This window comes from Leopardus geoffroyi, chromosome D1 (assembly GCF_018350155.1).
Source record: "Leopardus geoffroyi isolate Oge1 chromosome D1, O.geoffroyi_Oge1_pat1.0, whole genome shotgun sequence".
Lineage (NCBI taxonomy): Eukaryota > Metazoa > Chordata > Mammalia > Carnivora > Felidae > Leopardus > Leopardus geoffroyi.
Genome location: NC_059329.1, coordinates 60053543 through 60068465, shown reverse-complemented (window position 1 = coordinate 60068465; position 14923 = coordinate 60053543). Strand labels below are relative to the sequence as shown.

At 41.9% G+C, this 14923-nt stretch overlaps 1 protein-coding gene across 5 annotated transcripts in view; it reads right to left on the bottom strand.

Annotated features, from left to right (window-relative positions):
• The window catches only part of STIM1 (stromal interaction molecule 1), a 185286-nt gene that overhangs the window by 83764 nt on the left and 86599 nt on the right, over positions 1 to 14923 (bottom strand). The gene's annotated exons all lie outside the window — the stretch shown is intronic.

The window sequence follows — 14923 nt, the reverse complement described above, 5'->3', positions numbered from 1 at the left end:
CACACAGCAGGCAGACCTGGCATCTAGTCTTAGCTCTACCAAGTGAGGTCACGTCCCTTCTCCAGGCCTCAAGTTCACTATCTGAAAAAGATATTTTAAGTAAAGTTTCTAGTATGTCTTCCAATTCTTAGCTTCTAAAATTCCTCTTTCCCTTTGACCCTGATCTTGATTCCTTCTCTCCAGCAAAAACTCCTCAGATTACTCCCAAGGAAGAAGTTGTCACAGGAAAGAAAACAAGGACAGGGTAAAGAGGCTGTTGTGGCTGTGAGGCCTTCTCCAAGGCACTGATCAAAGTCCCAAAACACTCCAATCCATTTAATCATTCAGCTGACTGCTGGTCAGAGACAGGGAACAGACAGGACAAGTCAACTCTCTGTCACTCACCAGTTGCTCAAATCCTTTTCAAAATGAGGGAGAGATGTAAATATTAAATGTGTCAAGTGTCCCAGATGTGACTCAATAAAAACATGTTGGATACTGGAGCTCACAGATGTTAACTGATGTGCCCCAAATCAAAGACAGCTGAAGAGTCACAGCAAGGGCCCAGGTTTACTGACTCCCAGGTCGGTACTTCACCTATCTTTATGCCAAGGTGACCAAACAGCTTTAGCGTGGTTTCATCTTCCGTTAGTCACAGACGGTAAGAAGCACACTGAAGAAATGGCTTTATAGAAGACAAAAAGTAAGCAGTGCCTGGGTGGCTCCATCAGTTAAGTGTCCGACTTTGGCCCAGGTCATGATCTCGAGGTTCAGGGAGTTTGAGCCCTACACTGGACTCTTTTCCGTCAGCACAGAGCCCACTTCAGATCCTCTGTTACCCTCTGTCTCTGCCCCTCCCCCACTCACGCACACGCACGCGCTCTCACTCTCAAAAATAAACATTTAAAAAAAGACAAGTAAGAAGAATACAATACATGAAGAAGAAATATCTCCATGTAACTGTATATTCTACTACATTTGTCCTGCTAAGTTGGGAGTGGGGAGCGGAGGGTGGGGTAAAGCGGTGGTGGTAGAATGCAGCCAAAGATTAAGGCATTGTTTCTCAACTTCCTCACCAACAAGAGCTCTTGGCATGATTGTGTCGTTTACCTATCGAAAAAAAATTGCAGTAAGTAATGACTGGTTCATAGGTGAGGCACACAGCACTGGGATTAGCATAACCAACATAATGTTTTCCTTCCCTTAGTTCTGTTTTTGTCTTAATCAGAGGCACATATAATTGCCTATCAGAATGAGAAAAAAAAATTGCCCATCAGAGCTTTTTAATCAGCACATGATGTGCCCATTTAAACAACATTTATTGTGTGGTCTTAATATGTCAGGCTCTGTAATCAGCATGGGGCATAAAGAGAGATGAGTCAGATCTCACCCCTGCTCTCAAGGAGCTTAGTTTTAAAAGTAGGGAAGAGGGGCTCCTGGGAGGCTCAGGTGGTTAAACATCTGACTCTTGATTTCAGCTCAGGTCATGATCTCATAGTTCATGAGATTGAGCCCCGCATCGAGCCCTGGCAGCATGGAGCCTGCTTGGGATTCTCTCTCTTTTTGCCTCTCTCTCTGCACCTCCCCTTCTTGCACATGCATGCACACCTGCACACACACATGCACTCTCCCTCTCTCTCTCTCTCTAAAAATAAGTTAATAAACTTAAATATATATATTATTAAAAGTAGGGAACAGAGGCAATTAAAACACCATGTGCTAAGTACCATGACAGAAAGAATCAGGATTACCCTAGGGGTCAGCAAACTTTTTCTGTAAAAGGCCAGATAATAAATAATTTAGGATTTATGAGCCATATAGTCTCTGTTACAACTACTTAACTCTGTCGTAGAGCACAAAAGTCGCCACAGACAAAACATGAGTAAATGAGCTTAGTTGTGTTCTAATAAAACTTTATTCAAAAAAAACATGCAGTGGGCTGAATTTGACCCCAGGGCTATAGTTTGCTGACCCTTGTTCTAGAAAACCTTAGGTAGCACACCTGAACCACATTAAGTTGACAGATTTCTGACTCAAAGCAAAGAAATACAATCTTTTCATTAGCCTGTATCCACAAACAGGTTTATCATAAAGCACAACTTCTAATGAGCTTTTTTTTGAAGTTTATTTATTTTTGAGAGAGAGAGAGACAGAGTGTGAACAAGGGAGGGGCATAGAGAGAGGGAGCCACAGAATCTGAAACAGGCTCCAGGTTCTGAAGGGTCAGCACAGAGCCAAACACAGGGCTCAAATTCACGAACCTCGAGGTTCTGACCTGAGCCCAAGTCGGACGCTTAACCGACTGAGCCACCCAGAAGCCTCTAATAAACTTTTTTAAATACTGGAAAAAGTTTAAATGCTGAGCTCTAGGGACTGGGGGCCTCCAGGCTGGGCACGAGTGGCCTAAGGTCAGCCAGCCTCTCTCCCAAAAGCCTATAGCTGGTGCAAGTTTAGGCTTCAAATGCTAGGCTCTAGTTTGTAAACTGATCAGACAGACAGGTGACCTTTGCTGTTGGCATCATCTGGCATAGAGAAGGATTTAAGGGATTGAGAATAAAGGAGTATAAAACCTTGATGTCTCCTAAGGCCATAGAATCCTATCCAGAAAAACCACGTTAGTCAAAATTCACAAATGACTCCTTCTACCAAGCATTTCCTAGGCTGTCTCTCTCCTTCCTGACACCTCTTCTATCTTCTCTTATACCTTCATTCCAATCTGGCAAGGTTTCCCAGAGCCACCTGGAAATACCTTAGAAGATCCACCCATTTAGCAATGCATTATTAATAAAAGAGCCCTGGACTTGGAGTCAGAACACATGTCAAAATCCCAGCTCCATTAGTTACATCTATATGATGTTGGACAGGATGTTCAACTTCTCTGAGCCTCCAATATCTCATTTGCAAAATGAGGATAACTATCTCTGCTGACAGGGTTTTTATGAAAATTAAGACCACATTTGCTCCAACGCCTAGCATAGCATAGGGCATGCAAAAAGATGACAATCAATACATTTGTAGTTTCCTTCTTTCCTCCCAGAGCAACATGTGAACAGTTCCCTGCTAACTTCAGTCACTCTCCCTACTGTGTTTGAAAAATCAATCAGTCACATGTTCTAGATGAGTTAGCAAGTGATTCCGACAATAGCCTGTATTCCCACAGCATTTATGTGTCTATCACCAATAACATTTATCATACTGTGTTTCAGTTCTCTGTTTCATTTGTCTTCCCTATCAAACAATGTCCATAAGGGCTTGGGACCATGTCCCCAGCAGCAAGCAAAAGCCAGGTTCTTGATAGATGCTCAATGTTTTTTGAACAAATAACTAAATAACAATTATGTGTAGGATTTCTTCAGGCAGAAAAGAGAACTGTAAGTAAAAAGAGTAGCACAGGAGTAGGTTTTTAAATATTTTGGTGCCAGGGCCCCTTTATATACATAAAAATTGAAAATCCCAAAACTAATATCTACCATATTAGAAATTAATTTTTTTACATTTATTTATTATTATTTTTTTTTTGAGAAATAGAGTGAGACAAAGCGTGAGCAGGGAGGGGCAGAGAGAGAAGGAGACACAGAATCTGAAGCAGTCTCCAGGCTCTGGGCAAGCAGTCAGCACAGAGCCTGATGAGGGGCTTAAACCCACGAACTGTGAGATCATGACCTGAGCCGAAGTCGGACGCTCAACTGACTGAGGCACCCAGGCGTTTTTTTTAGAAATTAAAACGCAAATTCTAATAATAGCAATTAATTCATCTTAGACAAATAAATCTCCTATACATTAATTTAATAGGATTTTTTATGAAAAATAATTGTTTTCTGGAAAAAAATTTTTAAGTTTATTTATTTTGAGAAGCGCCTGGGTGGCTCAGTTGGTTAAGCGTCCAACTTCAGCTCAGGTCATGATCTCACAGTTCATGGGTTCGAGCCCTGTGTCGGGCTCTGTGCTGACAGCTCAGAGCCTGGAGCCTGCTTCAGATTCTGTGTCCCCCTCTCTCTGCCCTTCCCCTGCTCATGCTCTGTCTCTCTCTCTCTCTCTCTCAAACCTAAACATTAAAAAAAATTTAATAATAATAAAGTTTATTTTGAGAGAGAGAGAGCACGTGTGTGCACATGCACGTGCGAGTGGGGAGGGGCAGAGAGAGAGGAAGGGAGAATCCGAAGCAGGCTCAGCACTGTCAGCACAGAGCCCAATGTGGGGCTTGATCTCACAAACTGTAAAATCATGACCTGAGCCGAAATCAAGAGCCAGATGCTTAACCAAATCAGCCATCCAAGCATCCCTGGAAAAAAATGCTTTCTGAGAAGAGTGGGATTGTTTTTACATTTTTGCAAATCTCTTTAAGTCTGGCTTAATAGAAGACAGCTGTAGTCTTATTGTATCTGTTTCTACATTCAATGTGTTGTTTTGATCACAGAGCAAAACAGATATGTAGTTGGAAAGGACAGGAATATTTTAATAATCTTCCAGATATCTGTGAACATTCTTCTCTGATATTACATCAAAATCGACAAGTAGTAGGTTTATTAAAGATTAGTTGCAATGTGAAATCTGAAACTATATAAATGAACTGTTTGTAATCTATTATATTAAAATCTATTGGTCTATCTTGCACTTTGATCTTTTATCCAGGAGTGATTTTGTAACATGATGCACTGGTCACATGGAAACTTCCAAATTTGACCCATTTCATCTCTACGATATCAAAATAATCACAGTTATTAATATCACCACTAATTACATCAGAAAAGATTTAAATCTGGGGCAGCTGTCAAGCTCACAGTGGCAGATCCAAGTTTTTCAAAATTCTAAGTTTTAAATGAAAACTAGAATTTTATTGTTGGCAATAAATACTACCAGTTGTTTTCCTTTAATAGCAGACTCACTTCATTCATTTTTAAGAAAATACGTGCCAAATACGTGAGTCTGAGTAAGTATAGTTTACCTGTCAGTTATTCTTTCACATAAAAATGGTGTTCCCTGAAAAAAGGAGGCAGTTCAACTTGCAGCTCAGTGGTACGAATGCTCTCTCTTGAAATAAACATCAGAGGTGCCCAGATGGCTCACTGGGTTAAGTATCCAACTTCCGCTCAGTCACGATCTCAAGGTTCGTGGGTTTGAGCCCTATGACGGGCTCTGTGCTGACAGCTCAGAGACTGGAACCTGCTTCGGATTCTGTGTCTCCCTCTCTCTCTCTGCCCCTCCCCCGCTCGTGCTCTGTCTCTCTCTCTCTCTCTCTCTCTCTAAAAATAAACATTAAAAAATTTTTCAATAAAAATTTAAAAAATTTAGAGAAAGAAATAAGTATCAAATTTCTACACACAGAAGTGGTTTATGCACACTTCCTGTTTCATCACACAGAATACTAAAGAGATATGTATTCAACAGGACACAATTTAATAGAATTAATACATTTTATATTTATTTAAAAATTTTTTTAATAATTAAAAAATTAAAAATAAATTTTTAAAAACAGAATGCATGTTGGTGAGGAATACCACGACCACCAGTGCTGTTCTGTGCCACTGCTCTGACTCTTGCTAAGGTGCCAGCAGCTTTACCTAAGTGCTTTTGTGCCATCATTGCAAATGTAGACACAGCAGAAAAAGACAAATAACATCGTAGCATTATTATTAAGATGTCTTGGACCTTGTGGACCCCTGAAAAGATCTTGGTGACCCCCAACGGTCTGCAGACCACACTTTGTTAACCACTAGCAGCCAACACCACAAAGTCTTTCCTTTGTGTCTGAATCTCCTCTCCTTTCTCCAGGCAGAGCTAATCATTTACTGCTCTATGCTCCAAAGCACTTTATACATAACTCTGTTGTATTAATTCTCATGCTCTAAGTTGTTTGCATGCCATATCCAGAAAAGGGCAAGGACTAAGTTTGACTCACTCTAACCCTCAGGGCCTACATCCACCCTGTCAAATATAAAATCAGCAAATACTGACTGAATGAATGAATGAGTGCATGAATGGATTCATAACAAACCATATCTGCCCCAAAGACCAGAGAATTCCTGAGTACAACCCACCAGTTCCCACCACCAATACCCACCATCCACCTGATGCCTCTTCTCCTCCAGCCACGTTCTCGTCACCAAACAGTAACTTATCCCCCTGAGAACACATATTTATAGGCATGCAAAGCAGAGCCACTGCAGTTGAGCCTGACCATGGATTGTCTGATGTGAGACACAAGCCCAAAGGTAAAGAAGTGGGACAAACAGCAGTCAAAGAAGAAGGTACAGATGGGGAGTAGAGAGGCGCTGGTCAGACTGTTCCCTACCACTTGGCTGGCCCCTGAGGGGAATCTGAAAACTGATAAATTTTGCCATCAGGGGTCTCATTTGTTGATTGTTAATTTCTCCCACTTGACCTCCCACCCCCCAAGCACAACCAGCAAGCTCTGCAGTGACTCCAGATGGGATCAGAATCCACCCTTACCCTTAGAAAGGTCTCAAAAGACTGTTAAGACTGAGAGGACCAGCCCTGGGAAGACTGAAGAACCAAGGGCCTTGAGATTCCAGAGATAAAACAGCACAGAATGCAGAATGAGGCTGAGCTGGGGGTCTAGGGAAGGGGCGCAGGAGGAGAAAGTACCTTCTACACAAAAGGGTAAAGAATGAGAAAGGGAACTAAACTAGTTCCCTGGACCTAGGAAGTTCTGGCACGAAAGGTCCCACGTGGAATACAGCACACTGTAGGTCTAGCCACAGAGGAAAGAGGAGTCAGATTCCCACACTGAGTGAAATCCAGCCTCCTGAGGGGTGGTCCTGCCCTTGTTGGAACATCATGTCTTCATATCCAAGAAGAGGTCCGACTCTTCTCAGCAGGGGCAGGAATTCAGAAGAGTTTTCCTTATGGACGAAGCAGGCACTGGTTTCAGCTACCCAAGCAGCAAAAGACTACCCCAAAGACGTCCCATGTCTCCCCTCCCAGGGAGAACATGTGAAGAAAGTAATAATAACATCCCATATAACACCAAGAGTGAACCCTAAGGTAACACACTATGAACTTTGGGTATTATAACATATTCATGTAGCCTCATCCTTGGTAAAAAATGTACCACTCTGGTAAGTAACCCTGGTAATGGGGTTGGCTATGCATGTGTGGAGGCAGAGGATATGTGGGAAATCTCTGTACCTCCTTCTGAATTTTGTTGTAAACCTAAAACTGCTCTAAAAATAAAGTTAAAAAAAAAAAAAAAGCCTGGCCTACAATATGTGTGTGGTCAGTAAAGGCTTTTATAATTCTTACCAGCATGCTTTAAAATATTATATATTGTGGGGCACCTGGGTGGCTCAGTTGGTTAGGCATCCAACTTCAGCTCAGGTCACGAACTTCTGGTTTGTGAGTTTGAGCCCTGCGTCAGGCTCTGTGCTGACAGTTCAGACCTGGAGTCTGCTTTGGATTCTGTGTCTCCCTCTTTATCTGCCCCTCCCCCTGCTTGCACACTGCCCCCCCCCCCTTTCTCTCAAAAATAAAAAAACATTAAAAAAATAAATAAAAATAAAAATATTATGTGTTGTGGGTTCAAGCCCCACATAGAGCTCACTGTTGTCAGCACAGAGCCCACTTCAGATCCTCTGTCCCGCTGCACCGGCCCACTCCCACTCGCTCTCTCTCTCAAAAGTAAACATTAAAAAATATTATATCTTTATTATAATGCTACATAATTATATTTTCACTCTAACCTGTGATCTGAATATTTTTTTAATTCACATGAAATAAAATTAAAGAAAGCCCTCAGTGGAAACAAAAATTCACAGCATTGACTATGTATAAAGCTCCAATATGCAGCATAATGAGATACACCTCTGAGTTCCACCAGCATTTCTGACTTTGTACCTCTTCTGGCCTCACTTCAGTCAGCTTCCAACTGTAGTTATTTGAGGATATCTGAGGACAGAGGTCATATCTTTTTCATTTTTTCATAGCACCTACCACCCCTTGCATATGATGCACTTATTTGTTGATTTGTTTGCTGCCCATCTCCCCCCAATAGAAGTAAGGCTCACAAAAGCAGGAACTTTCTTGTTCCCTGTGGTATCCCCCGGGACTCATATAGTGCCTGGCACACAGTAGGTATTCAATATAGATCTGCTGAATGAATGAATAAATCTTTGCTTTCCTGAGTGTACAAAGCAGGTTTCTCCTCCAGACACGACTTTTAAATGTTGGGAGTTTTAAAGAATCTGGGTTTGGTCCCGGGCTCTCTTCTCTTCAGACATCTCTCTCCAGGAGGGATCTGACCTCTCCTCACAGCTTCAATTATCATTTAAAGAAATGCCATCTCCTCCCAAAAAAACTATTGCCATCTCCCCCCAAAAAAGTAAGATGATGGTTCTGCTTCAAGCTTCCCTTCTGACCCTCAGAAACACACAGAATCCAACTACCTACTAAATATCTCCACATAGATGTCTGACAGGAACATCAACGGATGCATAATGTCTAAATCTAAACTCATTAGTTCCCCGCCCCCATCCCCTGCCAAAGTTCCCACTTCTCCAGTTGCTGGTGTCAGAAACCTTGACATCTCATTCTCCCTCACTCCCCACCTCTAATCAAGCACCAGTCCTTCAAGACTCCTCAACTATTCCAAACCTTCTTCTCCTCACAGGAGAGATATTCTGAATACTTAACAAGCAGTTGACAGGAATGCTAACTATAGGCAATGCTACTGCATACCAGCTGATTATCTGTCCAAGTCATCTCCCTACTTAAAACCCTTCAAAAGCTTTTCATTACTCTTAAGATGAAGTTCAAATTTCTTAAAGTGGCCTGTAAGGCCCAGAATGATTTGCCAGCTGCCACCTTTCTGGTCTCTTGTCCAACAACTCCCTTAGCTTTGTGCAATCCTTCTTTCATGTTCCAAGTTTCTCCCTTCCTTTCACATAGCACGTTGGTTCTCAACTCTGGCTACATATTAGATTCACTTAGGGAGCACTTATGCTGCTGAGGCCCAAGCCCCGTCCCAGACCAATTAAATCAGTATCTCAATGGATGGGACTTAGGCATGGGTTTGGTTTTAGGGGAGTTTTGGTTTTCTGTTTTTCTTTGAGACATACCATATATACAGCAAAGTATATAAATAAACATATAGATCAGTTAACTTTTACATATGTATATATCTAAGTAACTACCACCAAAATCAAGAAATACTCCAGGAAGACTTCCTCCCTCTTGCCCCTTTCCAATCAATACTATCACGACCACTACACCTCACCCCACCCCACAGTGATAACTGTTCTTCTGACTTTTATCGCCATAGATGAGTTTTGCCTTTCCTTGACATTTATAAAAATAGAGCATGGATATTTTTTAAGGCAGAGTTGCACGCAATAAAATGTCTCCATTTTAAGTGCATAGTTCAGTGTGTCTGACAAACATACGCACTTGTGTAACCACCACCCAATTAAGATATAGAACATTTTCATCACCCCAAAGTGTTCCCACTTGGTACTTCACTGCCAAATCGCACTGCCCTCCTCACACAAGCATTGATCTGATTTCTATCATTATAAAATAGTTTTGCCTGCTTTAGAACTTCAAAGAAATATAATCACCAGTATGTACTCTTTTGTGGCTGGCTTCTTTTGCTCAGCATTCAAAAGATTCAACCATGTTATCACATGAATCAGTAGTTTTTCTCCATTTTCTCACTGAGTAGTATTCCACTGAATGTATATACCACAATGTGTTTATCCATCCACCAGTTTTTAGCTAGCACAAATAAAGTGCTATGGACATTTGTGTACAAGTCTTTGTGTGGACATAGGTTTTCATTTTTCTTGAGTGAAAATAAATTTTTCATCTGGAGTTCGAGTAGGAGTGGAACTTCTGGGTTATATGACAGGGTTATGTTTAACTTTTAAGTGCCAAACTGTTTTCCAAAGTAGTTGCATTGCTTTATACTCTCACCAGTAAGCACCAGTATGAAGCACCCACCAGTCTAGCTGCTTCATATACTCTCTTATACCTGGTGATGTTAATGTGCAACCCAGGTTGAGAATGACCTAGAATTCCTTTTGTATGGAAGCTTCTTCATTCTTTCTTGACCTGCAGATTCTGACACATGCTGTTGGTCTGAACTTAAATACTTTTTCTTCAAAGAATCTTCCTTGATCGTCTTCCCTGCCAAACTGGTTTAGGCCCACATTATACATTCTCCAACATTGATAACACTTTTCACAATTATAATTATCTGTGTGATAATTTGCTTAATATCTTTCTTCTCCACTAAACTGTAAGCACCACAGTGGCAGGAGCCATGGCTGCCTTCATGGCTGAATCCTGGCTTTGAGCCAACACCCAGGACCTAGCGAAGTCCCTAGCACAACACTTGGGCTCCAATCAATATTCACTGACTGAACAAATGAATGCCCAGAAGAACTCAGCTGCATGAAAGAGCAAATTCAAACAGAGATGAAGCAACATAATCCTGGCCCACAAAAAGTACAAGAATGAACACAGTGTATGAACGACAAAGACACAAAATAGAATACAGTAAGACACAAGAGACCAGAGCAGCAGGAGATACCAGTCTGAAAACAGGTAGAAGACAGTAGGGGTGGAAGGCAGGGCAACCTAACAAAGCAAGCCCAAGAGGAAGGGGCACAGCATCTCACACAGATTGATTTGTAAAAGAACCCAAAGTCAAAATGTACTTTTCACCAATCTTACAAAATTCCTGGCGCAGAATGGGAATAGTGGATGCTGAGATCCCCATTGTACTCAAACTCTAAGTGGCAAAGTTGGAAGGGCTTTGGGGGGCATCAAGGATCACTGCCTACCTTACAACTAGAGAAGGAAACTGAGACTATGAAAGGGGGTTGTTTTGCACTAGGTTGGCCAGCAAACTAGTGGCAGAACCAGATTAGAAGTCTCACTAACTTCCTATGGCAAGGCTATATGGTTGGGAGATCCAGATGAGTGTTCAAGAGGGCTCCCTAAAACTTCTAACCCTTACCCTCCAAGACTCACAAATAGGGGCAAGTTTAATTAGGTTCTGCTTGCCTATTAAGGGCCAACACAGAAGTCATAACTGGTCTTGTGCCGTTCCCCAAGCAGGGTAAAACAGAATTTCCTGGTTTTGCCTTAACTTCTTCAGGTCCAGCACTAGCCAGAGACACCTTCCTTATCAAGACTTAGAAACAAAGTTAAAAAGACACTAGAGACAGAGTACTGAGTCCCTAGCACGCTCTGCAGGGAGGAACAAAAAGAGCAAAAGGATATGCTTCTATTTAAGCATATGAAACATAATCACCTGCTAGAAGAAATGAAATCTTCAGCCCTCTCTCCTCTCTCCACTCAGCCACCCCATTTCTACCTTCTTCCTCCTCTCAGTATTTTTTTTCTTCAAATACTGATTTCACAAAAAGCTTCCCTCCAGAAGAAGGTGGCTAATTCCTAAAGTTAGTCCCCACCAAGCAGGCCATGACCTCAATAACGCAGGCTTCTGATGCAGGGGACTTCTAGCTGTTCTGACTGCCCATGCCTCCTCCCACATCTACAGGGCTCTGGACACTTATCCATCTGCTTAACAGCCTATCTGCCTGCCCTTTTATTTCTATCACCTTTTTAACTAAATTAAAAGTTTCTGGCCCCCTGTTCAGTGTTCACATGCTACCATTTCAACACTCATTTCTGATTTTCAATCACCTATTTGCTGACCTTGAACTAGCTGGCTGAACTAGCCAAAGGTGCTAGGGATACAAAAAGAGGTAAGATACACTTCTCTGCTCTCCAGGGTCCCCCCACCCCTTCTTCTCAATTATTAAAATATATACTGAATCACAGAAGTGGTAGGTGCAGGTACTTAAATTTCAACTTTCCTATACTCTGACTATTCCTAAGGATTAATTCTCTTATCAGAAAAATCCATAAAGTCCTTTGAAAAACAGTGAAGCCCTGTAAGTGTTAGTCATTTGCTTGTTGGTCCTCTATTCTCTGCTTTATCTGAGTCTCATCTTCCCAACTATACACGAGTCTGATTTTTCTGGTGTTCCCCTGTGTCAGGCATGGCACTGGACAACACAAGACCCGGTCTAGGGACAACTGAGAGCTGCTTACAGATTTTGAAGATTTGCTTTCTCAGCTTTGGGGTCCCACATACCACAGGTCTTTACATTCTAAAGGTATCTGTGCCAAGAAGCATGACAACCCCAGAGAAATTAAATCAACACACGCTTGTTCAAAAGTTGCCCCAAATTCTCTGACCTGGCACCCGACCCAAACATTCCTGCATCCTGGCCAGCACTTGTCAGGGTCTGAGATGGCCAAAAAAATAATTACAAACAACTCAAAACAGATTTCTGCTGGGAAAAGTTTTCTAAAAGTGTTTGAGTGGGCATCCAAGGACTTGTCCAGATAAGGACATTGCACAGTGCCCAGGGGAGGTGTCCAACCCATTAGTGGACCCTCTAGGATTATACCCTTTGGTTCAGGAGTGGAGCTGGCTCTCAACAATCAGTCCTGATCACAGTGACCCCAAGAGCACAGTGATAAATGCCTGGAAGATATAAACACTGGGGAGCCAGGCACACACACGGGGTAAAAACAATGTTGATTCCAGGGACCATTGCAGCAGGAGTTCATCCTCAGGTCACCCAGGCCCACTGCTGGATGGCCTACCAGAGAACACATGCCTGGGCTCCCAGAGACCAGAACCAGGCAAGAGCTTCTCACCATCTTTCTGCCCCAAATAAGCCTCCATTCAAACAATACAAAGAAGATAACTGACCCCCTTTCTTCTTTTCTTGAGATTAGATAACCAAGAACATCTACTGAAAAACCCTGCAGTCAGGATGGTCATTCCAAGGACTTGGTTTGCAGCCCTTCCTCACCTGATGCAGTTCTCAGCTATGGATCCAGACAACATCTCCTCAGAAGGGTGGCTAACTATCCAGAATGGAGTGTGCCTGAGCCTCCTGACAGCCCAGGCTCCCTGATCCTGCTCCCACATGGGAACGAGCCTAGTATGATTTCTGAGGAAAGGCCTCTATGCTCCAGCTCACAGAGATCTGAGCTCAGATCTCCATGTACTTTGCCTGGGTTACTACAGTTTCCTCACTGATCTTCCTGTCTCTGCTCGTTTCTCTCAAACCCATCCTCTACTAAAGCAGTCAGTACAATTTTTCTAAAATTCCAATCTGACTAGACCACTCTCCATGCTCCTGAATAAAATCCTTCACAGGTTCACATAAAAGCCTGTTTATAGGGGCGCCTAGGTGGCTCAGTTGGTTAAGTGTCTGACTCTTGGTTTCAACTCAGGCCATGATCTCACAGTTTGTGAATTTGAGCCCCACATCAAGCTCTGCACTGACAGCAGAGAGGCTGCTTGGGATTCTCTCTCTTCCTCTCTCTGCCCCTCCCCTGGCCACATGCCCTCTTTCTCAAAATAAATACATAAACTTAAAAAAAATCTGTATACAAATGTTCATAGAAGCTTTATGTTTAATGACCCAAAACTGGGATCAGTCCATACATCTTTCAGGGAATGGTTATATACATTATACACAATGGAACACTATTTAGCAATAAAAAGGAACAAAGTCGTGATACATACAATCACTTGGATGATTTTCCAGGGAATTATGGCTGAAGAAAGAAGCCAATTCCAAAAGGTTACAAACTCTGATTCCATTTATACAACATTTTTGAAAGGTCATAAAACTTTAGAAATGGAGAATAGTGGGGTTAGGAACAGGGAAGGGGGTGGGAGAGAAAGGTGTGGTTATAAAAGGGCAAATAAAGGATACTTACAGTGTTGGAACAGAACTTACACACACGAGTACAAGTAAACTGGGGAAATCTAAACAAGATTGGTAGGTTTTATTAATGTCAATATTCTGGTTATAATATTATACTGCAGTTTGTCAAAATGTTCCTGTGGGGAAAACTGCAAAGTTTCCCAATGATCTCGCTGTATTATTATTATTGTTCTAAGTAGGCTCCATGCTGGAGCCTGAGATCTCATGACCGTGAGATCAAGACCTGGGCTGAGATCAAGTCAGACACTTAATAGACTGAGACCCGAGCGCCACGCTGCATTTTTTAAAAACTGCATGTAAGTCTAGAATTGTCTCAATAAATATTCTAATTTAAAGAAAAAAATCTTTTGCAAAGCTCCCCAACTCTTACAACAGTGATTCCTAACTTTTTCTCAATGAGGAATTCCAAAAGCTCCGTTAATAATAGTTATACTTTTAGTATCCACAGATTGAAAAACAACTAAGAAAATAATATGGATTCACAAGACACCCTTCAAGGGCCCCTTTCAGAGTTTTAAATCCTCAGGTTGGGAACCACTAGCAGGTATAACAAATATAATGTAGCAAAGGATACAGGCTTTTCAGGAGGTGGTCCCTACCAGGTTCTCTAGCCTTATCCCATACCAGTCACTGACACACACCTTACCCTGCCACCACACTAAACTACTTGGAGTTCCATAAATACGCAAGACTCACTTTGTGGCTTTGTACACAATGTTCCCTCTGCCTACAATATCCTTGCCCCATTTTACACCTGACTAATTCCTACTCAAGTTTCAAGATTCTACTCAGGCTTTTTCTAATTCCTCTAGGAAGTATTCTCTACACTGACTCTTTGGGTTAGATTAGGAGCCCCTCTTCTGTGCCCACATGGTCCCTGTGCTTCTCTCTATCACAACTTAGACCAATTAACCTCTGTATGCCTGCATTTCATTACCTATAAAATAAGAAGAAAACGGTATCTACCTGATAGAGTTTTAAGAATGAAATGAAAATATATAAAGTACTTCAAATAAAGCATGGCACACAATAAGTATTCAATTACTACCAAGTTGTTTTTACTGTAATCGTTTGTCTAACCATCACACTGAAAGATCCAAGCAGGAACTGGTATTTGTATCCATCTCTGGTCTGGCCTATAGTTAGGTGCTTGGTAAATATCTGGA